The 24,827-nt window shown below is 49.0% G+C and overlaps 1 protein-coding gene across 2 annotated transcripts in view; it reads left to right on the top strand.

Moving 5' to 3' along the window:
- GPATCH8 (G-patch domain containing 8) overlaps positions 1 to 24,827 on the top strand; it is a 154,533-nt gene that overhangs the window by 83,621 nt on the left and 46,085 nt on the right. The window contains exons 2-3 of one of the 2 annotated variants that reach the window (XM_038753981.1): positions 5,344 to 5,361; positions 8,786 to 8,858. The gene's annotated coding sequence lies outside the window, so the exon portion shown is untranslated. The remainder of the gene's footprint in view (positions 1 to 5,343; positions 5,362 to 8,785; positions 8,859 to 24,827) is intronic. The other variant, XM_038753982.1, reaches the window with a different exon arrangement.

Raw genomic sequence — 24,827 nt, forward strand, 5'->3', positions numbered from 1 at the left:
ATACGATTGATGATGATGCTTACCGTGTGCAGAGCACTGTCCGAAGCGCTGGGGAGAGCACGCTATTACGCTCCCCGCCCACAATGAGCTGGCCCGGCTTAGAGGGGGAGACGGACTTTAATATAAAAAAAGCGGGAGGCTCATTAAACGGGTGCCCTGCCATTAAAGAGAAGCAGCGTGGCTCAGTGGAAAGAGCCCGGGCTTTGGAGTCCGAGGTCATGGGTTCGAGTCCCGGCTCCACCACATGTCTGTTGCGTGACCTTGGGCAAGTCACTTAGCTTCTCTGAGCCTCAGTTACCTCATCTGTAAAATGGGGATTAAGACTGCGAGCCCCACGTGGGACAACTTAATCTTATTTATTGAGCGCTTACTATGTGCAGAGCACTGTACTAAGCGCTTGGGAAGTACAAATTGGCAACATATAGAGACAGTCCCTACCCAACATTGGGCTCACAGTCTAAAAGGACTTAATCACAACTTAATGACCTTGTATCCCCCCAGCGCTTAGAACAGTGCTTTGCACATAGTAAGCGCTTAACAAATGCCATTGTTATTTATTTATTAAAGTCCCGAGCTGGAGAGAGAGAGAGACACACGCAGCACGCAGTCCCCCACAATGCTGAAAACCTGTTTGCCCCTTGGCTTCAGTTATCCAGTGGTGGAGTGGTCAGTCCATCAGTGGTATTTATTGAGCGCTTATTGCGTGCGGAGCACTGCATTGAACACCTGGGAGAGTACAGTGCCACAGAGTTGGCAGACACATCCCCATCCTACAAGGAGCTTGCAGTCTAGACGGGAGCTAAGGAGCCGCAAGAAGTCCCGGGAAGTTGTTTACAGCTGGGAATGACTTTTTTTCCCCCCCAAACACTGGGAAGCATTGGTAAGGGACATTCCTAGTTGCCAGCAGCTAATTGGGCTATTTAATACCGTAAAGGGCTTCTGCCCGGCAGATTTTCCCTTCTGAATCCTCCCCAAATCGCTTCCCCCAAAACACACACCCTGCCCCCTCTTTCCCCCCACCCGCCGCTTCTCCTCTCTCCCCCTCAACGGGGAGAGGAAAAGGGGGTGTGGACGTTGATTTATTTATTTATTTTACTTGTACATATCTATTCTATTTATTTTATTTTATTTTGTTTTGTTAGTATGTTTGGCTTTGTTCTCTGTCTCCCCCTTTTAGACTGTGAGCCCACTGTTGGGTAGGGACTGTCTCTAGATGTTGCCAACTTGGACTTCCCAAGCGCTTAGTACGGTGCTGTGCACAAAGTAAGCGCTCAATAAATACGATTGATGATGATGATGATGATGCTGGAAACTTGGAACCTCCCCAGCGCTTAGAACAGTGCTTTGCACATAGTAAGCACTTAATAAATGCTATTATTATTATTATTATTATTATTATATTATTATTATTATAAAAACCACTTCACTTCTCCCTCACCTGTAAAATGGGGATGAAGACTGTGAGCCCCCCGTGGGACAACCTGATCACCTTGTAACCTCCCCAGCGCTTAGAACAGTGCTTTGCATGTCGTAAGTGCTTAATAAATGCAATTATTATTATTAATAATAATAGAGTAATAATAATAATTGTGTTATTTCTTAAGTGCTTACTATGTTCCAGGCACTGTACTAAGCTCCAGGTTAATAATAATAATAATAATAATGGCATTTATTAAGCGCTTACTATGTGCAAAGCACTGTTCTAAGCGCTGGGGAGGTTACAAGGTGATCAGGTTGTCCCATGGGGGGGCTCACAGTCTTAATCCCCATTTTCCAGATGAGGACAAGAGAATCAATCAATCAATCGTATTTATTGAGCGCTTACTGTGCGCAGAGCACTGTACTAAGCGCTTGGGAAGTCCAAGTTGGCAACATAGAGAGACAGTCCCTTGGCAACATACAGAGACAGTCAATCAATCAATCGTATTTATTGAGCGCTTACTGTGTGCAGAGCACTGGACTAAGCGCTTGGGAAGTCCTAGTCGGCAACATAGAGAGACAGTCCCTACCCAATAGTGGGCTCACAGTCTAAAAGACAGTCAATCAATCAATCAGTCGTATTTATTGAGTGCTTACTGTGTGCAGAGCACTGTACTAAGCGCTTGGGAAGTCCAAGTTGGCAACATAGAGAGACAGTCCCTTGGCAACATACAGAGACAATCAATCAATCAATCGTATTTATTGAGCGCTTACTGTGTGCAGAGCACTGGACTAAGCGCTTGGGAAGTCCAAGTCGGCAACATAGAGAGACAGTCCCTACCCAACAACAGTGGGCTCACAGTCTAGAAGGGGGAGGAGTGAAGTGACTTGCCCAAAGTCACCCAGCTGACAAGTGGCAGAGCCGGGATTTGAACCCGTGACCTCTGACTCCAAAGCCCGGGCTCTTTCCACTGAGCCACGCCGCTTCCATGCCGCTGCTTGGGTTAGATGCAAAGTAGTCGGGTTGAACGCCAGAGAGCCGCCCGCCTTGGACTTTTCCAGAATCACGGCAACGTTGGCGCGGGGAAGAACTCCTCGTCCCAGTGCCCGCTCTCGGGACAGCGTCAGAAATCACACCTTCGGAGCTGATTCCTATTCGCTCCCCGGCGGGGTCGGTGTCTCAATCAATCAATCAATCAATCAATCAATCAATCAATCGTATTTATTGAGCGCTTACTGTGTGCAGAGCACCGGACTAAGCGCTTGGGAAGTACAAGTTGGCAACATATAGAGACAGTCCCTACCCAACAGTGGGCTCACAGTCTAGAAGGGGGAGACAGAGAACCAAACAAAACATATTAACAAAATAAAATAAATAGAATAGATATGTACAAGTCGGTCAGTCGTACTTATTGGGCGCTTACTGCGTGCGGAGCGCTATACTAAGAGCTTGGGAGAGGATGCTTCAACAATAAGCAGATCCATTCCCTGCCCACAACGAGCCGAGAGACTAGAGGGGGAGACAGACATTGATAATGTGTGACTTCGGGCAAGTCACTTCTCTGGGCCTCAGTTCCCTCATCTGTAAAATGGGGATAATAATGATGGCATTTATTAAGTGCTTACTATGTGCAAAGCACTGTTCTAAGAGCTGAAGAGATTACAAGGTGATCAGGTTGGCCCACGGGGGGCTCACTGTCTTAATCCCCATTTTTACAGATGAGGTCACTGAGGCCCGGAGAAGTGAAGTGACTTTCCCAAAGTCACCCTGCTGACAACTGGCGGAGCCGGGATTTGAACCCATGGCCTCTGCCTCCAAAGCCCGGGCTCTTTCCACTGAGCCACTGTGAGCCCCACGTGGGACAACCTGTCCACCTTGTAACCTCCCCAGCGCTTAGGACAGTGCTTTGCACATAGTAAGCGCCTTAATAAATGCTATTAAAAAAAATAGAAATCAGTAAATCATCATCATCATCAATCATATTTATTGAGCGCTTACTGTGTGCAGAGCACTGTACTAAGCGCTTGGGAAGTACAAGTTGGCAACATATAGAGGCAGTCCCTACCCAACAGCGGGCTCACAGTCTAGAAGGGGGAGACAGAGAACACAACAAAGCATATTAACAAAATAAAATAAATAGAATAGATATGTACAAGTCGGTCAGTCGTACTTATTGGGCGTTTACTGCGTGCGGAGCACTGTACTAAGCGCTTGGGAGAGGACGCTTCAACAATAAGCAGACCCATTCCCCGCCCACAACGAGCTGAGGGACTAGAGGGGGAGACAGACATTGATAATGTGTGACTTTGGGCAAGTCACTTCACTTCTCTGGGCCTCGGTTCCCTCATCTGTAAAATGGGGATAATAATGATGGCATTTATGAAGCGCTTACTATGTGCAAAGCACTGTTCTAAGCGCTGGGGAGATTACAAGGTGATCAGGTTGGCCCACGGGGGGCTCACAGTCTTAATCCCCATTTTTACAGATGAGGGAACTGAGGCCCGGAGAAGTGAAGTGACTTGCCCAAAGTCACCCAGCTGACAACTGGCAGAGCCGGGATTTGAACCCATGGCCTCTGCCTCCAAAGCCCAGGCTCTTTCCACTGAGTCACTGTGAGCCCCACGTGGGACAACCTGTTCATCTTGTAACCTCCCCAGTGCTTAGGACAGTGCTTTTCACATAGTAAGCGCCTTAATAAATGCTATTTAAAAAAAAATAGAAATCAGTAAATCATCATCAATCATATTTATTGAGCGCTTACTGTGTGCAGAGCACCGTACTAAGCGCTTGGGAAGTACAAGTTGGCAACATATAGAGACAGTCCCTACCCAACAGTGGGCTCACAGTCTAGAAGGGGGAGACAGAGAACCAAACAAAACATATTAACAAAATAAAATAAATAGAATAGATATGTACAAGTCGGTCAGTCGTATTTATTGGGCGTTTACTGCGTGCGGAGCGCTGTACTAAGCGCTTGGGAGAGGACGCTTCAACAATAAGCAGATCCATTCCCTGCCCACAGCGAGCTGAGAGAGTAGAGGGGGAGACAGACATTGATAATGTGTGACTTCAGGTAAGTCACTTCTCTGGGCCTCGGTTCCCTCATCTGTAAAATGGGGATAATAATGATGGCATTTATTAAGCGCTTATTATGTGCAAAGCACTGTTCTAAGCGCTGGGGAGATTACAAGGTGATCAGGTTGGCCCACGGGGGGCTCACAGTCTTAATCCCCATTTTTACAGATGAGGGAACTGAGGCCCGGAGAAGTGAAGTGACTTTCCCAAAGTCACCCAGCTGACAACTGGCGGAGCCGGGATTCGAACCCATGACCTCTGACTCCAAAGCCCGGGCTCTTCCCACTGAGCCACCGTGAGCCCCAGGTGGGACAACCTGTCCACCTTGCAACCTCCCCAGCGCTTAGGACAGTGCTTTGCACATAGTAAGCGCCTTAATAACTGCTATTTAAAATAAAATAGAAATCAATTAATGACACGCGTGCCACGACTGGGCATCGGAAATGGGGCATTTGGGGAAAGAAAGGTCATTGCCCAGCTTGGGCCCTTGGCTGAGCGTTAAATCACTGTTTGACAGCCATCCTCTTGAGTGGATTTGTAAAAATGGTGCTAATGTGTACAACCTTCCTCGATTTTTCTTTTTTCCCCCTCCCCTCTTCCCTCGCCCCTTTAACATTCGTCTTTCCCTTCACTGTGTCTGTCACCAACATGCTGTTCTTGAATCTCTCAGCTGGTCTTGAGTCGTGAATTCCCTTTATGCTCTCACTCTTCTTTAATAAAAGACATTACTTGCGAGCAGTGAATTGAAAACAAGACAAAAACTAAAATAAAATTAAAAAAAAAAAAAAAGACCATTAGTGATTGGACAGTTTCTTACTTTGTGTTACATTTAACTGTTCTTTTGACAGCCCAGTTTTTAAAGCCAGGTTCGTATGGAAATGCTTTCACTCCACTTGCACTGCTTTTGGAAATAGCATACTGCTTCATCTGTCTGTTTATTTTAGTGCACTCATAATAATACACAAGGCAGCGTAATGTCTCATCTCCACGCGGGAAAAGATTGGGAAGCTCGGCCCCCCCAACGGGATTCCGGCCGTCTTTGGCCGGCGGCGTTTGGGAAGCCCCCGTAAAAAGGCCGAAATCGGCCCGTCGACCGGTGGTGCTTACCGAGTGCTTACGTTGTGCAGAGCGCTGTGCTTAAGCACTCGGGAGAGTCTATTATAAGAGTCGGTCGGCGTGTTCCCTGCCTCCAATGACGTGACGGGCTGGGGGGGAGTCAAGCGCTTAGTACAGTGCTCTGCACACCGTAAGCGCTCAATAAATACGATTGATTGGTTTGAGCGCCACCTGAAATCCCAGGTCTCCAGGCAGGTGGGGTATGTATGTTGCCAACTTGGACTTCCCAAGCGCTTATAGTACAGTGCTCTGCACACAGGAAGCGCTCAATAAATACGATTGATGATGATGATGATGGGGGAGTGGTTGAAGCCCCCCGCTGCTGTCCTCCTCTCCCGCCCCGACCGTCCGCAACCCCGCCGGTAGCAAGGATTTTCCCAAGCCGTCCGGGATGGAAGCCGAAGTGTTCTCGGTCGGCCCCACGATTCCCGGTGCAGTGAACTGACCGCCCCCGGCCCTTTTCTCTCCACTGGAGTGTCGCTTTCTGGCACTCGGGTGAGTCCCTTCAAGGGGAAGCAGCGTGCCTCGGTGGAAAGAGCCCGGGCTTTGGAGTCACAGGCCGTGGATTCAAATCCCGGCTCCGCCTGGGTGACTTTGGGCAAGTCTCTGGGCCCCCGTTCCCTCATCTGGAAAATGGGGGTGAAGACTGTGAGCCCCTCGTGGGACAACCTGATCACCTTGTATCTTCCCCAGCGCTTAGAACAGTGCTTTGCACATAGTAAGCGCTTAACAAATACCAACATTATTATTATCTTGGGCAAGTCCCTTCGCTTCTCTGAGCCTGTTACCTCATCTGTAAAATGGGGATGAAGATTGTGAGCCCCACGTGGGACAACCTGATCACCTTGTATCCCTCCCCAGCACTTAGAACAGTGCTTTGCACATGGTAAGCGCTTAACAAATGCCATTATTTTATTATTATTCTTATTCAAACCAGCCCTTCACTCCTCCACCATAACCCCCACCAAATTTTTCTCTGAAGAGCCTCGTTCTTCATTCATTCGTTCTGCACTGTGTGCAGAGCACTGTACTAAGCACTTGGGAAGTACAAGTCGGCAACATATAGAGACAGTCCCTACCCAGTATATATGTTTGTACATATTTATTACTCTATTTATGTTACTTGTACATATCTATTGTATTTATTTTATTTTGTTAATATGCTTGGTTTTGTTCTCCTGCCTCCCCTTTCTAGACTGTGAGCCCACTGTTGGGTAGGGACCGTCTCTAGATGTAGCCAACTTGGACTTCCCAAGCGCTTAATCCAGTGCTCTGCACACAGTAAGCGCTCAGTAAATGCAATTGATGATGATGTTGGCAACTTGGACTTCCCAAGCACTTAGTCCAGTGCTCTGCACACAGTAAGCGCTCAATAAATCGCTCAGAGAATAAATAAATAATAAAGCGCCAGAGAAGCAGTGTGGCTCAGTGAAAAGAGCACGGGCTTTGGAGTCAGAGGTCACGAGTTCAAACCCCGGCTCCGCCAATTGTCAGCTGTGTGACTTTGGGCAAGTCACTTCACTTCTCTGAGCCTCAGTTCCCTCATCTGTAAAATGGGGATTAGGACTGTGAGCCCCCCGCGGGACAACCTGATCACCTTGTAACCTCCCCAGCGCTTAGAACAGTGCTTTGCACATAGTAAGCGCTTAATAAATGCCATTATTATTATTATTATTAATAATAATAAATATGATTGATGATGATGTTGCCAACGTGGACTTCCCAAGCGCTTAGTCCAGTGCTGTGCACACAGTAAGCGCTCAATAAATACGATTGATTGATTGATAGAAGGGGGCGACGGGCAACCAAACAAAACTTGCGGGCAGGTTCGCTCCCTCTCCCCACTTCCCGCCCCGACCAAACAATCTCATTCCCCACTGTTGGGTAGGGACTGTCTCTATATGTTGCCAACTTGGACTTCCCAAGCGCTTAGTACAGTGCTCTGCACATAGTAAGCGCTCAATAAATACGATTGATGATGATGATTCCCCCGAAATTTGGCAAATTCCCCCGAAATTTGCTCCACCCGAGGAGTCACGGTCCAAGCGAATCTAACTCCCCCTCGGACGGCTAGCCGGCAGGCCCCGCGGCCCGAGGTGGTAAACCGAGGTCCCCCCAACCCGTGCATTCGGGCGGGCTCTCCGAACCGCCGGCCCGGCGGCCTCGGGATCGACCCGACCCCCGTTGGGGACCAGAGCCGACATGGAATTACCGAATCCGGTAACGCGGAAAATGCCCCTTCCGCCGCGGTCCCTGGGGAACGGCAGATGAGACATTAAGCTTCTTCTTTTCCCTCCATGCACTCTAATGGTTCCTCCCTGTGAACTTCTTGCTAGGCCTGTTCCATTCTAACATCTTAGCCTTTTTGGTTAGATTTCACGGCGAAATGCATCACCCCGTCTGTGCTTGAGCTCCATCTTATTCTATTTTTCGTTTTAATCCGTTTACTTTCTCGTTGTACTAACCTCACCGTTTTTTTTTTTTTTTTCAGTTTAATATCGGCTGCATGCTAGTTTATATATTGATAAATCTATCTCTCGATCTGTAAATACAAAGAGAAAACCAATCAAGTCTAGCTTGGATTTTGCTCTGATTGTGTTGGGGTTTCCAGCGGCGGGGCAGTCTTGCACTTGCAACTTCGTATCATTAAAACCTGACACACAAACAAATGACTGAGCCTGTTGTAGATTCTTATTTTTGAAAAAAAAAAAGCCTTTCAAATGGTGCTGTCTAGGCGATGGATAAGACTGTATAAGTAGCTTGGTTTTATGCTTTTTCATGTCAGCGTTTTTTCTTTTTTTTTTCTTCTTTTTGTTTAGTTTTTTGGGGTTTTTATTTTTGGTAACATTTTCTCGCCTTGTTGTTTTTCCCCACCCTTTTGAGGTGTTCTGCACAAAAGTTCCCCAGCACACTATCAAAATGTTGCCCTTTCCTTCCCCTGAAAAAATATGAGCCAGCAGTATTTTTTCTTTTTTTTCTTTTTTTCCCCCCTTTTTTAGATATTTCTTTCTCTTCTCCGGGGCCTGCGTTGCCCTGTCCGAAGCATTTTTTTTTTTCTTTTTGCATGCGTGTACGTAGAGTATTTCTAGCTCATCACGTGTTTTAAAAGTCAGTAGGAAGGGAAGAATATATTATTGGAATATTTTTGGTTTGTGTCTCTGTTCTGTCCGTCAGGATAATATCGGACACCGCTTGCTCCAGAAACATGGGTGGAAGCTGGGCCAGGGATTGGGAAAATCTCTTCAGGGTAAGTACTCTCCCCCGCCCCGAACTCCCCCCAAGAAAAAGTTCTCGACGCCCGTCGTGGGCCCAGGTTGTCTCGTCTCCTTTTAAAGAACGTTTTCTCCTTCCTAGCTGTTGCCTTTTTTCCCTAGACTAGAGGCATGGTGGTTTGTCTTTAAATGATCGGAAGTGCGTTCTTGAGTGTCCGTGCTGGTGATTTGCAAGGGTTAGCTGCCACCTTATTAAAATACTCAGGTCAAACGCGCGCGCGCATGCTCCCGCGATGCCCCCCGTTCGATTTTGATTTTTGTTTCCGCCCCAAAAGCGGGAGGATGGGCGTCCTCCTAACAGGTCGCCTCCGCAGGGCCGCAAATTAGGCCGATCTCCGGCCTCCAGGTAAACCGAGAGCGGTGGGGGTCGGTGAGCGGTAGTCCAGTCGCCCCCCGGGCCGCCCTCCGTGGCCACCCCGGGCTTCGAGGGGGCCAAAGGCGAGGGGCGGAGAGAGACGCTTTTCTCCGCCGTTGGCCGGCCGCCCCCCTGTTTCTCTTCTCCTCCTCGGTCCCCCGTCGCTCTCCGGATCATCCGGGTGAGGACGGAGCGTTTCTGCTTCAGAAACCAACCGACCCCTTCCGTTTGGTAGCCGGGGAGGGGAAGGGAGCGGCCAGCAAAGTCTCCCACCAGCTCGGTCTACCACAGCGTCCTCGGGCCCGCCCGGTCTCTCACCCCCTTCGAGACAGAGTTTGGAAGCGGAGATGTGCCCGCCGGCATTTTCGAAAAGACAGCCCCGCGTTCCCGCAGCCAAAGCCTCCCCGTCATTCATTCATCCCATCGGATTTATTGAGCGCTTGCCGTGGGCCGGGCACTGTAGTAAGCGCTGATGCAGGTGGACCTTTGGTTCCGACACTTTCTGCCGGGGCTGCCGTGGAAACAGGTCCCACTTCCATGTGCTTAGAGCAGTGCTGGATGCGTAGCGAGCGCGTCACCAATACCATCGTCGGCATTATTAGCATCGTCGTCGTCGTCGTTATTAATATTATCGAGCGCTCAAACAGTTCCCTGGGCCGCTTGCGAAGCTGTAGAAAGATCCGCCACTGTTTCCACCTGCCAGCTCTGAGGGCACGAGGGGGCACCGTGCGGCGATGGGGTCGCCAGGCCCAGTGGGCATCTCCAAAGGTCGGGGGGACGGGACGGGCATCTCGTGGCTCAGTGGAAAGAGCCCGGGTTTTGGAGTCAGAGGTCATGGGTTCCAATCCCGGCTCCGCCAAGTGTCAGCTGGGTGACTTTGGGCAAGTCACTTCACTTCTCTGGGCCTCAGTTCCCTCGTCTGGAAAATGGGGACTGTGAGCCCCCCGTGGGACAATCTGATCACCTTGGAACCTCCCCAGCGCTTAGAACAGTGATTTGCATGTAGTAAACGCTTAATAAATGCCATTATTATTATAAGAGAAGCAGCGTGGCTCAGTGGAAAGAGCCCGGGCTTTGGAGTCAGAGGTCATGGGTTCCAATCCCGGCTCTGCCAATTGTCAGCTGGGTGACTTTGGGCAAGTCACTTCACTTCTCTGGGCCTCAGTTCCCTCGTCTGGAAAATGGGGACTGTGAGCCCCCCGTGGGACAATCTGATCACCTTGGAACCTCCCCAGCGCTTAGAACAGTGATTTGCATGTAGTAAGCGCTTAATAAATGCCATTATTATTATAAGAGAAGCAGCGTGGCTCAGTGGAAAGAGCCCGGGCTTTGGAGTCAGAGGTCATGGGTTCCAATCCCGGCTCTGCCAATTGTCAGCTGGGTGACTTTGGGCAAGTCACTTCACTTCTCTGGGCCTCAGTTCCCTCATCTGTAAAATGGGGATTAAGACTGTGAGCCCCCCGTGGGACCACCTGATCACCTTGTAACCTCCCCGGCTATTAGAACAGTGCTTTGCACATAGTAAGTGCTTAATAAATGCTGTTGTTGTTGTTATTATTATTATTATTATTATTATTATTATTATTATTATTATTATCTTAGTGTCAGATGATCCAGATTTTGTCCCTCCTTGGGGCGCGTTGGGCTCGACTGCCGCTGAGAGAAGCTCACCCCTCCATCATCACCCCTTCCGTTGCTATAAATCAGGAGTTTCAAGTTTGAAGGGGTGATGATAACTGTGGTGTTTGTTAAGCGCGCCCTACGTGCCAGCCACTGTACTGAGCGCCGGGGTGGGCACGAGCAATTTGGGTTGGGCACAATTCCCAAATTGGGTTGGGCTCACAGTCGTAATCCCCGTTTTATAGGTGGGGGGAGTGAGGCACAGGGGAAGTAAAGTGACTTGCCCAGGGTCACACAGCAGAGAAGGGGTGGAGCCAGGATTAAAACCCAGAGCCTTCTAACTTCTAGGCCTGTGCTCTATAATAATAATAATAAATAATAATAATAATAATGATGATGATGAGGGTATTTGTTAAGCGCTTACTATGTGCAAAGCACCGTTCTAAGCACTGGGGAGGTTACAAGGTGATCAGGTTGTCCCACGGGGGGCTCACAGTCTTAATCCCCATTTTACAGATGAGGAAACTGAGGCCCAGAGTAGTGAAGTGACTTGCCCAAAGTCACACATCTGACAGTTGGTGGAGCTGGGATTTGAACCCATGACCTCTGACTCCAAAGCCCGGGCTCATTCATTCAGTCATTCAATCATATTTATTGAGCGCTTACTTTGTGCAGAGCACTGTACTAAGCGCTTGGGAAGTCCAAGTGGGCAACATATAGAGACGGTCCCTACCCAACAGTGGGCTCACAGTCTAAAAGACTGTCCACAGTCCACAGAGCCACGCTGCTTCCCCCCTAGGCCGTACTGCTTCCCACCAGAGAAGCAGCGTGGCTCAGTGGCAAGAGCCCGGGCTTGGGAGTCAGAGGTCATGGGTTCGAATCCCGGCTCCCCCACTTGTCTGCTTTGTGACCCTGGGCAAGTCACTTCACCTCTCTGAGCCTCAGTTCCCTCATCTGGAAAATGGGGATTAAGACTGTGAGCCCCGCGAGGGACAACGTGATCACCTTGTATCCCCCCGCAGTGCTTAGAACAGTGCTGTGCACATAGTAAGCGCTTAACAAATGCCATCATCATCATTATTATTATTCCCATTTCTTTTGTGGTGGTTTCCCCTTCCTCCGCCCCCAAAAACACACACTCACAGACACACACACTCACACACTCTAACACTAAATTCCTCCCCCCTGCAAAGCAGGGCTTCTTGGTGGATTGGAAGCCCTGACTGACCCGAGGGCCTAGTGATCCGTATTTGCTGGTTCCGAAACCTTCCCATCACTCCAGGCTCACATTCATTCGATCATATTTATTGAGTGCTTACTGTGCACAGAGCACTGGACTAAGCGCTTGGGAAGTCCAAGTTGGCAACACATTGAGACGGTCCCTACCCAGCAACGGGCTCACATGTTTCAAAGGTGCTTGTGCAGCTCATTCATTCATTCAGTCGTATTTATTGAGCACTTACTGTGTGCAGAGCACTCTACTAAGCGCTTGGGAAGTCCCAAGTTGGCAACCTATAGAGACGGTCCCTACCCAACAACGGGCTCACATGTTTCAAAGGTGCTTATGCAGCTAATTCATTCATTCAATCGTCTTTATTGAGCGCTTATTGTGTGCAGAGCACTGTACTAAGCATTTGGGAAGTCCAAGTTGGCAACATATAGAAACGGTCCCTACCCAACAGTGGGCTCACATGTTCCAAAGGTGCTTGTGCAGCTAATTCATTCATTCATTCAATCGTATTTATTGAGCCCTTACTGTGTGCAGAGCACTGTACTAAGCGCTTGGGAAGTACAAGTTGGCAACATATAGAGACAGTCCGTACCCAACAACAGGCTCACATGTTTCAAAGGTGCTCGTCAGGTAATCATTCATTCGTTCAGTCAATCGTATTTATTGTGCACTTACTGTGTGCAGAGCACTGTACCAAGCGCTTGGGAAGTACAAGTTGGCAACGTAGAAAGACGGTCCCTACCCAACAACGGGCTCACAGTTTAGAAAATTCATTCATTCATTCAATCGTATTTATTGAGCGCTTACTGTGTGCGGAGCACTGTACTAAGCGTTTGGGAAGTCCAAGTTGGCAACATACAGAGACAGTCCCTACCCAACAACAGGCTCACATGTTTCAAAGGTGCTTGTGCAGCTACTTCATTCATTCATTCAATCGTATTTATTGAGCGCTTACTGTGTGCAGAGCACTGTACTAAGCGCTTGGGAAGTCCAAGTTGGCAACATAGAGAGACGGTCCCTACCCAACAATGGGCTCACATGTTTCACAGGTACTTGTGCAGCTAATTCATTCATTCATTCAGTCATATTTATTGAGCGCTTACTGTGTGCAGAGCACTGTACTAAGCGCTTGGGAAGTACAAGTCGGCAACATAGGGAGACGGTCCCTACCCAACAATGGGCTCACAGGCTAGACTAGGCTAGTTATTTATTTATTTATTAGTTATTTAGTTTATTATTATTTATTTATTTGTTTGTTTATTTTAAATAACTAGGCTAGTTATTTATTTTACTTGTACATATCTATTCTATTTATTTTATTTTGTTAATATGTTTTGTTTTGTTCTCTGTCTCCTCCTTCTAGACTGTGAGCCCGCTGTTGGGTAGGGACTGTCTCTATACATTGCCAACTTGTACTTCCCAAGTGCTTAGTCCAGTGCTCTGCACACAGTAAGTGCTCAATAAATACGATTGATTGATTAGAAGGGGGATACAGACAACAAAACAAAACATGTGGACAGGTGTCAAGTCGTCAGAACAAAATAATAGCACTATCCATTCATTCATTCAGCCGTACTTATTGAGCGCTCACTGTGTGCAGAGCACTGTACTAAGCGTTTGGGAAGTACAAGTTGGCAACATAGAGAGACGGTCCCTACCCAACAGCGGGCTCACAGTCTAGAAGCGGGGAGACAGAGAACAAAACGAAACATATTAACAAAATAAAATAAATAGAATAAATATGTACAAATAAAATAAACAAACAGAGTAATAAGCGTGGCTCAGTGGAAAGAGCCCGGGCTTTGGAGTCAGAGGTCATGGGTTCAAATCCTAGCTCTGCCAATTGTCAGTTGTGTGACTTGGGGCAAGTCACTTAACTTCTCTGTGCCTCAGTTCCCTCATCTGTAAAATGGGGATTAAGACTGTGAGCCCCCCCGGGGGACAACCTGATCACTTTGTAACCTCCCCAGCGCTTAGAACAGTGATTTGCACATAGTAAGTGCTTAATAAATGCCATCATTATTGTTATTATTATCTATACATATATACAGGTGCTGTGGGGAGGGGAAGGAGGTAAGACGGGGGGAATGGAGGGGGGAGGAGGGGGAGAGGACTAATAATAATAGTACTACTGAAGTGTGTACTATGCGTCAAGCACTGTACTACTGAGCCCCGGGGTTGTTAAACGATAATCAAGTTGGACACCATCCCCGTCCCACAGGGAGCTCGCAGTCTAAGACGAGGAGGGACAACAGGCCTTTAATCCCCATCTTGCAGATGAAGAAACTGAGGCCCAGAGGAACAAAGTGACTTGCCCAAGGTCACACAACAGGCAGGTGGCGGAAGGTGGAATTAGAACCCGGGTCCTCCGACTCGCGGACCTTAGCTCTTTGTGGAAGCGATGGCTGCCCTGGGTTCTGCCGTCCTGTGTATATGTATATATGTTTGTACATATTTATTACTCTATTTATTTTACTTGTACATATCTATTCTATTTATTTTATTTTGTTAGTATATTTGGTTTTGTTCTCTGTCCCTTTTAGACTGTGAGCCCACTGTTGGGTAGGGACTGTCTCTAGATGTTGCCAACTTGTACTTCCCAAGCTCTTAGTACAGTGCTCTGCACACAGTAAGCGCTCAATAAATACGATTGATGATTATGATGACTCCCTGTGCTTCGTCTAGCGTCTGGCACATAGAAAGCGCTTAACAAACGCCATCGTTATTATTACTGGTTCTTGGCATCGCCTGCCTCGCCGTCACGAGTCCGTGCTGCTCTTCAATCAATCAATCAATCGTCATATTTATTGAGCGCTTACTGTGTGCAGAGCACTGGACTGAGCGCTTGGGAAGTCCAAGTTGGCAACATCTAGAGACGGTCCTTGCCCAACAGTGGGCTCACAGTCTAAAAGGGGGAGACAGAGAACCAAACCAAACATACTAACAAAATCAAATAAATAGAATAGATATGTACAAATAAAATAAATAGAGTAATAAATATGTACAAACATATATACATATATCCAGGTGCTGTAGGGAAGGAGGTAAGATGGGGGGGATGAAGAGGGGGACGAGGGGAAAAGCAGCCGGTTCTGTTGGGCGTAAAGACTTGAAGAAATCAGTTTGATTGCTGTTAAACAGTAGCCTGTACGTAGACGTGAGCCTTCCGTGGGTGTTGGAAACTGAAGGAAAACAAGGAAGCAGAGAGAATTGGGAATAACACGGTTTGCCAACAGCGTCTCCGAGAGACGGGACGGCACCCTGACGACCGGTAAACATCACGGAGAAACGCTTGGGGGCAAGAGCTTGGCCCTCTGGTCGCCTGATTTCATTCAGTTCATTCAGTCGTATTTATTGAGCACTTACCGTGTGCAGAGCACTGTACTAAGCTCTTGGGAAGTACAAGTTGGCAACATGGAAGTGGAGAAGTGGTCTGTCAGATATGAGTGGGGAGGAAGGCCCGGCAGGTTTTGGTGACGGATTGGATGTGAGGGGTGAATGAGAGAGCGGAGTCGAGGATGACACCAAGGTTGCGGGCTTGTGAGACGGGAAGGATGGTAGTGCCGTCAATATTGACGGCAGCAGGAGCTCTTAGGAGTTTGAGTGGGAGTTGGATCCAAGGCAGCTCCCATCCCCGTCCCTAACACCGGGCCCAGACTGGCACCCCTTAGAGATGCACCGCCAGGCCACCCCTGCCATCGCCGAGACTTGTTTATCCGTTCCGTCGCTGGAGAATTGGGGGATTGGGCCGGAGAGGATCGGGAAAAGGGAGAGACAGAGAAAGAAGGAAATGTGGGGGGAGAGAGTGGGACTACTAAGTCTGCCTGTATATATGTTTGTACATATTTATTACTCTATTTGTTTATTTTACTTGTACATATCTATTCTATTTATTTTATTTTGTTAGTATGTTTGGTTTTGTTCTCTGTCTTCCCCTTTTAGACTGTGAGCCCACTGTTGGGCAGGGACTGTCTCTATATGTTGCCAATTTGTACTTCCCAAGCGCTTAGTCCGGTGCTCTGCACACAGTAAGCGTTCAATAAATACGATTGATGATGATGATGCCTGTCACATAGCCCTCCCTGGGACTTTCGCTTAGCTTCCAGGTTTTCAGTCAGTGGCCGGGCTCTCTGAGCCGAACCCCCGGGGCCTGCCGAGTCCTGTCTGCTCGAGGCCTCAGGTAGGTCAATCAGTCGTTGGTATCTATTGAGCGTCTACTGTGTACGGAGCACTGTACTAATCGCTTGGGAGAGTACGATATAAGAGTTGGTAGACCCGTTCCCAGCCCACAACGGGCTTACAGTCTGTTTCCTGACTGGTAAAATGGGGCTAACGTCTGCCCGCCTCACGTCGCTACTGTGGGGACGGATTGTCATAATTGCGAAGTTCTATAAACTGAAGATACTGTCGTCTAATAATAATAATAAGAATAATAATAAGAATGATAATGGCATTTGTTAAGCGCTTACTATGTGCAAAGCACTGTTCTAAGCGCTTGGGGGGATACAAAGTGATCAGGTTGTCCCACGTGGGGCTCACATGTGCCGTAGTTCCCAGGGGTACCTTTGGAGAGCATCTTCCCCTACTCTTCCCCCTCCCTTCACCCTAACCCAAAGTCAGGTGAGGCCCAACCTCCCCTCTGCATCCCACCCCCAAGTTGAAAATCATCATCATCATCATCATCAATCGTATTTATTGAGCGCTTACTATGTGCAGAGCACTGTACTAAGCACTTGGAAAGTACAAATTGGCAACATATAGAGACAGTCCCTACCCAACAGTGGGCTCACAGTCTAAAAGGGGGAGACAGAGAACAAAACCAAACATACTAACAAAATAAATAGAATAGATATGTACAAGTAAAATAAATAAATAGAGTAATAAATATGTACAAACATATATACATATATACAGGTGCTGTGGGGAAGGGAAGGAGGTAAGGTGGGGGGGGATGGAGAGGGGGACGAGGGGGAGAGAAAGGAAGGGGCTCACAGTCTGGGAAGGCCTCCTGGAGGAGGTGAGCTCTCAGCAGGGCCTTGAAGGGAGGAAGAGAGCGAGCTTGGTGGATGGGAAGAGGGAGGGCATTCCAGGCCCGGGGGATGACGTGGGCCGGGGGTCGATGGCGGGACAGGCGAGAACGAGGTACGGTGAGGAGATCAGCGGTGGAGGAGCGGAGGGTGCGGGCTGCGATGGACAAGGAGAGAAGGGAGGGGAGGTAGGAGGGGGCCAGGGGATGGATGGACAGCCTGGAAGCTCAGGGTAAGGAGTTTCTGCCTGATGCGCAGATTGATTGGAAGCCACTGGAGATTTTTGAGGAGGGGAGTAATATGCCCAGAGCGTTTCTGGACAAAAATAATCCGGGCAGCAGCATGAAGTATGGATTGAAGTGGAGAGAGACACGAGGCTGGGAGATCAGAGAGAAGGCTGGTGCAGTAGTCCAGACGGGATAGGATGAGAGCTTGAATGAGCAGGGGAGCGGTTGGGATGGAGAGGAAAGGGCGGATCTTGGCAATGTTGCGGAGCTGAGACTGGCAGGTTTTGGTTACGGCTTGGATGTGAGGGGTGAATGAGAGAGCGGAGTCGAGGATGACACCAAGGTTGCGGGCTGGTGAGACGGGAAGGATGGTAGTGCTGTCAGCAGAGATGGGAAAGTCAGGGAGAGGAAAATGTGTTCTTGGACATTTCAGTCGGTTTCCCCCTCTCCCGGGTGGGCTGGAATCATCGATTTTGACCTGGGCCCCCTAGGGTGAGGCTCCTGAGAGCCCCGTGTGTTCGTTGGGGTGCCACCTCTGAGAAGGAGAAGCAGCGTGACTCAGTGGAAGAGCCCGGGCTTTGGAGTCAGTGGTCACGGGTTCAAATTCCGCCTCTGCCAACTGTCAGCTGTGTGACTTTGGGCTAGTCACTTCTCCGGGCCTCAGTTCTCTCATCTGTAAAATGGGGGTGAACACTGTGAGCCCCACATGGGACAACCTGATCACCTTGTACCCTCCCAGCACTTAGAACAGTGTTTTGCACATAGTAAGCGCTTAATAAATGCCATTATTATTAAGGAGGGGTGACTCGGAGTGGCAGTGCCCATTCAGCTTGGGCCCATTCATTCATTCAGTTGTATTTATTGAGCGCTTACTGTGTGCAGAGCACTGTACTAAGCGCTTGGGAAGTCCAGGCTTTCAGGGTGTGTTGTTTGAGGGAGACCCCTGCCCACTCTGCCCCATTCCTTCCTTCTCTCTTCCAGTACAAGAAGCAGCGTGGCTCAGTGGAAAGAGCCCGGGCTTTGGAGTCAGAGGTCACGGGTTCGAGTCCCAGCTCCGCCACTTGTCAGCTGTGTGACTTTGGGCAAGTCACTTCACTTCTCCCGGGCTCGGTGACCTCATCTGTAAAATGGGGATTGAGATTGTGAGCCCCACGTGGGACAACCTGATCACCTTGTATCCCCCCCAGCGCTTAGAACAGTGTTTTGCACATAGTAAGAGCTTAACAAATACCGTCATTATTATTATTATTATTACAGTTGGAAGGGTGTGTAATTGGGGGGGCGTACAGTGACAGCCTTGTCTCATCCACATTTTTCCATTGGCACTTCCCTCCCTTTCCCATGTATCCCCCCCCCACCGCTTAGAACGGTGTTTTGCACATAGTAAGAGCTTAACAAATACCATCATTATTATTATTATTATTACAGTTGGAAGGGTGTGTAATTGGGGGGCGTACAATGACAGCCTTGTCTCATCCGCATTTTTCCATTGGCACTTCCCTCCCTTTCCCATGTATCCCCCCCCCCCAGCCGCTTAGAATGGTGTTTTGCACATAGTAAGCGCTTAACAGATACCATCATTATTATTATTATTATTACAGTTGGAAGGGTGTGTAATTGGGGGGTGTACAATGACATCCTTGTCTCATCCACATTTTTCCATTGGCACTTCCCTCCCTTTCCCAGATCTTGCTAGAGGCAGCCTCCCCCCAGGATGGGGCGGGAGACGGAGGGCAGGGGGGTGGGAGAAGTCTGTTCTCTGTCTCCCCCTTTTAGACTGTGAGCCCACTGTTGGGTAGGGACTGTCTCTCTATGTTGCCAATTTGTACTTCCCAAGCGCTCAGTACAGTGCTCTGCACATAGTAAGCGCTCAATAAATACGATTGATGATGATGATGATGATGATGGCCGGGCTCTCCGTCTCTAGATGTTGCCAGTTTGGGCAGTAGCCAACGGGGGTCCTTGAGCCAACGTGAATTCAGGCCCTCTCCCGGGACGGGGACCGGAGAGTAGATTTCGGAGGTCGGGAGAGCGCCAATCAAGGAACTAGGACAAGGAAAGCCAGAAAGGCCCAGTTTTAGAAGCGCAGCTGGGAAAACGCCAGCGGAAAAGACAAGGGCCAGCCCCCCACCCCCGGGGGCGGTAAGCTCGCTGAAGCGGGTTTGCCAGATCCGCTGCCTTGGAGCGTGGGAGACGACCGAAGCAGCATTCCGGGCAGGAAGGGACCCGTTTGTCGCGGGCCTCGCGGATGAACTCAGGATGGACTCATGGAGCAAAGAAACCAGAGGCCGCTTCGGGGCCTACGGCTCCGGAGCGGAACGGGACCTTCCGGAGTGAGGTAAATGAGGTTCGAGCAGCATTCCGGGCAGGAAGGGACCCGTTTGTCGCGGGCCTCGCGGATGGGTAGCGGCTGAACTCAAGATGGATTCATGGAGCAAAGAAACCAGAGGCCGCTTCGGGGCCTACAGCTCCGGAGCGGAACGGGACCTTCCGGAGTGAGGTAGATGAGGTTCGAGCCGCATTGCTTCCTTTTCGGTCCGGTAGATGGATTTCTCCCCCCTCGCCCTCTGGAGCGGTCCGGGGATGAGCCGAGAAGAGGGCCGGGAAGGGCTTGAACCCGATACGAGAAGGAAGCGGACGATAACAGCAGTTCCTCACCCGGGAAAGGCGAGGGGCAGATCGAGCGCTAGCCGAACCACGGTGTGGGCAAGGAGGAAGCGCTTGGCTAATTTGGTTTTCCCCGTTTCCTTAGCGAGTTCTGGCTGGCTTTACTGCATTACTTCATAATTTACAATTATAATAAACATAATTTACTGCATTGTGTTGCCAACTTGTACTTCCCAAGCGCTTAGTACAGTGCTCTGCACACAGTAAGCGCTCAATAAATACGATTGATTGATTTACTTCCCCCTTCTAGACTGTGAGCCCACTGTTGGGTAGGGACCGTCTCTATATGTTGCCAGCTTGTACTTCCCAAGCGCTTAGTACAGTGCAGTAAGCGCTCAATAAATACGATTGATTGATTGATTGATTTACTTCCCCCTTCTAGACTGTGAGCCCACTGTTGGGTAGGGACTGTCTCTATATGTTGCCAACTTGTACTTCCCAAGCGCTTAGTACAGTGCTCTGCACACAGTAAGCGCTCAATAAATACGATTGATTGATTGATCGATTTACTTCCCCCTTCTAGACTGTGAGCCCACTGTTGGGTGGGGACCGTCTCTATATCATCATCATCATCATCAATCGTATTTATTGAGCGCTTACTATGTGCAGAGCACTGTACTAAGCGCTTGGGAAGTACAAATTGGCAACATATAGAGACAGTCCCTACCCAACAGTGGGCTCACAGTCTAAAAGGGGGAGACAGAGAACAAAACCAAACATACTAACAAAATAAAATAAATAGAATAGATATGTACAAATAAAATAGAGTAAAAAATATGTACAAACATATATACAGGTGCTGTGGGGAAGGGAAGGAGGTAGGATGGGGGGGGATGGAGACGGGGACGAGGGGGAGAGGAAGGAAGGGGCTCAGTCTGGGAAGGCCTCCTGGAGGAGGTGAGCTCTCAGCAGGGCCTTGAAGGGAGGAAGAGAGCTATCTATATGTTGCCAACTTGTGCTTCCCAAGCGCTTAGTCCGGTGCTCTGCACACAGTAAGCGCTCAATAAATCCGATTGATTGATTGATTTACGAGGGACCTAGGCAGCCTCCAAAAATTGGAGTGGGAGAGAGCGAGGAGGGAGAAAACAGCTGCATAAAACCGACCGTCATGCACGAGCCAACTTGCCAGAGCATCTGATTCGTGTCCCTCCAGCTCGCTGCCTTAGGTCTGAGGACTTCAGTGTTAGCTGCAGGAAGAGACGCATTTGCAATGAGATGGCCCAAATAATAATAATAATAATAATAATAATAATAATGGCATTTATTAAGTGCTTACTATGTGCAAGGCACTGTTCTAAGCGCTGGAGGTATACAAGGTGCTCAGGTTGTCCCACAGGGGGCCCGGTCTTCATCCCCATTTTGTAGATGAGTTAACTGAGGCCCAGAGAAGTTGCGTGACTTGCCCAAAGCCCCACAGCTGACAAGTGGCAGAGCCAGGATTCGAACCCATGACCTCCGACTCCAAAGTCCGTGCTCTCTCCACTGAGCCCCGCCACGCTGCTTCAGTACAGTCAAGCGTGGCGCCCAAGGAAGCGGGGACCTCCGGCCAACCTCAGCGAAGGGAAGAGGGCCGTAACCCATTGGAAGGAGGCCGTCCCGCCCGTTTTTCCAAGATTTTCCAACCCCTCGGTCCAAGCCACGAGGTTCAGACGACACTCGGCCTGAAGATCGCTTTCCTGGTGCCCGCGGTGACCAACGCTGTAGATTGTGGGGCGGCGCCGACGGCAAACCCAAATTGCCGGGGGGAGTTCAGTACAGTGGTGTCCGTCTTCATCCGCGTTCTTGCCAGACAACCCAGCAGCGCCTTTTTGGGGGGTTCAGTGAGGCCGGTTCTGGGGGTCCCATGCTGCCAATCCCACCCACTCTGAGGTGGATTTCACCTTCTGTTCTCAGCCCACTGTTGGGTAGGGACTGTCCCTATATGTTGCCAATTTGTACTTCCCGAGCGCTTAGTACAGTGCTCTGCACATAGTAAGCGCTCAATAAATACGACTGATGATGATGATGATGATTTCACCGTCAGTGGCATCGTTATCACTTTATGAAGGACAACTATAAACGCGGATCTCCGCGGAAGCAAGGCCTGAGATCTTCATCCTTGCTTAATCTTTTAAATCTTAGGCCTGAGGGGCCCCTCTGAATTTGCAAAGTGGAATTAAATTGCAAAATTGGAAGACTTTGGGTGGAGAAATGATCCTCTGTGGCGAGAGAATGGCATTTGCCGAATGTGCAGGTCCAGGGTGTGGAGTTCAATCAATCAATTAATAATAATTAAGCGCTTAGTACAGTGCTGTGCACACAGTAAGCGCTCAATAAATACGATTGACGATGATAATAATAATGGCATTTATTAAGCGCTTACTATGTGCAAATCGCTGGGGAGGTTACGAGGTGATCAGTTTGTCCCACGGGGGGCTCCCAGTCTTCATCCCCATTTTCCAGATGAGGGAACTGAGGCCCAGAGAAGTGAAGTGACTTGCCCAAGGTCACGCAGCTGCCAAGTGTGACAGAGAAGCAGCGTGGCTCAGTGGAAAGAGCCCGGGCTTTGGAGTCAGAGGTCATGGGTTCAAATCCCGGCTCCACCACTTGTCAGCTGAGTGACTGGGCAAGTCACTTCTCTGGGCCTCAGTTCCCTCATCTGGAAAATGGGGATGAAAACTGGGAGCCCCCGTGGGGCAACCTGATCACCTTGTAACCTCCCCAGCGCTTAGAACAGTGCTTTGCACATAGTAAGCGCTTAATAAATGCCATAAAAAAAAAAGTGGTGGAGCCGGGTTTAGATTAGTGGTATTTACTGAGGGTTTACTATAATAATGTAATAATTGTGGTATTTAAGCGCTTACTATGTGCCAGGCACTCTTCCAAGTGCTGAGGTACATGCAAGATAATCGGGTTGGATGCAGTTCCTGTCCCACATGGGGCTCGCAGTCTTAATCCCCATTTTAATTGGAGAATTGGAGAATTTAATTGGAGAAGCCATTGGAGAAGCAGCATGGCTCAGTGGAGAAGAGCCCGGGCTTTGGAGTCAGAGGTCATGGGTTCAAACCCCGGCTCCGCCGATTGTCAGCTGTGTGACTTTGGGCAAGTCACTTCACTTCTCTGGGCCTCAGTTACCTCATCTGTAAAATGGGGATTGAAACTGTGAGCCCCACATGGGACAACCTGATTACCTTGTAACCTCCCCAGTGCTTAGAACAGTGCTTTGCACATAGTAAGTGCTTAATAAATGCCATCATTATTATTATTATTATTATTATTATTTTACAGATAGGGAACTGAGGCCCAGAAAAGTGAAGTGGCGTCCCCGAGGTCCCACAGCAGACAAGTGGCAGGGTCAGGATTAGAACCCAGGTCCTTTGACACCCAAGCCCATGCTGTCTCCGTCAGGCCACGCTCCTCATTCCAGCAGCTGGCCTCAGCCATTCATTCATTCATTCAGTCGTATTTATTGAGCGCTTACTGTGTGCAGAGCACTGTACTAAGCGCTTGGGAAGTCCAAGTTGGCAACATCTAGAGACGGTCCGTACCCAACAGCGGGCTCGCAGTCTAGTGACAAGTGACTGCCACTTGTGCACCAGTAAGTAACCATCCCGTAGAAACCCGTGTAATTCTTTCCCAAGGAACGGGGACGGGAATCGGGCTTCCCGGACTTTATCCGCCCCTGACTTCCGGAAGCGTCTAAGCAAGGTTCACGGTTCTCGCTTGGTCCGTCTGGTCAGGGGGGGCCGACTGCTTCCAGGGGGTCTGGGGAGTGGAAGGTGAGAGGTTTCAGATGGCTTTAATAGTGGTAATAATCATCATCATCATCAATCGTATTTATTGAGCGCTTACTGTGTGCAGAGCACTGTACTAAGCACTTGGGAAGTACAAGTTGGCAACATATAGAGACAGTCAATCAATCAATCGTATTTATTGAGCGCTTACTATGTGCAGAGCACTGTACTAAGCGCTTGGGAAGTACAAATTGGCAACACATAGAGACAGTCCCTACCCAACAGTGGGCTCACAGTCTAAAAGAATAATAATAATAATAATGGCATTTGTCAAGCGCTTACTATGTGCAAAGCACTGTTCTAAGCGCCGGGGGGATACAAGGTGATCAGGTTGTCCCCCGGGGGGCTCACAGTCTTTAATCCCCCTTTTACAGATGAGGTAACTGAGGCCCAGAGAAGTGAAGTGACTTGCCCAAAGTCACCCAGCTGACAACTGGCGGAGGCGGGATTTGAACCCATGACTTCTAGAAGCTTGAGAGAACGAGGAAGAATGGTCTGCAAGAATGATAACTAGTCGGTGAATCAATCATCGGTGTTTATTGAGTACTTACTGGGTGCAGAGCACTGTACTAAGTGGGAAAGAACAGTACAACAGAATTCACAGGCACGTTCCCTGCCCACAAAGAGCTTAGGCTAGAGAGGGAGACTGACGTTAATATGAATATATAATTTAAAATATGCTATATGTAATGCAGTTAATATCAATCAATCAGTAGTATTTATTGAGCGCTTACTGTGTGCAGAGCACTGGACTAAGCTGTTGGGAAGTCCAAGTTGGCAACATATAGAGACGGTCCCTACCCAACAGTGGGCTCACAGTCTAGAAGATAATAATGGCATATATTAAGCGCTTACTATGTGCAAAGCACTGTTCTAAGCGCCGGGGAGGTTACAAGGTGATCAGGTTGTCCCACTGGGGGCTCACAGTCTTCATCCCCATTTGACAGATGAGGGAACTGAGGCCCAGAGGAGTGAAGTGACTTGCCCAAATTGGCAGAGCTGGGATTTGAACCCACGACCTCTGACTCCCAAGCCCGGGCTCTT

Source organism: Tachyglossus aculeatus, chromosome 11 (assembly GCF_015852505.1).
Source record: "Tachyglossus aculeatus isolate mTacAcu1 chromosome 11, mTacAcu1.pri, whole genome shotgun sequence".
NCBI classification, from domain to species: Eukaryota; Metazoa; Chordata; class Mammalia; order Monotremata; family Tachyglossidae; genus Tachyglossus; species Tachyglossus aculeatus.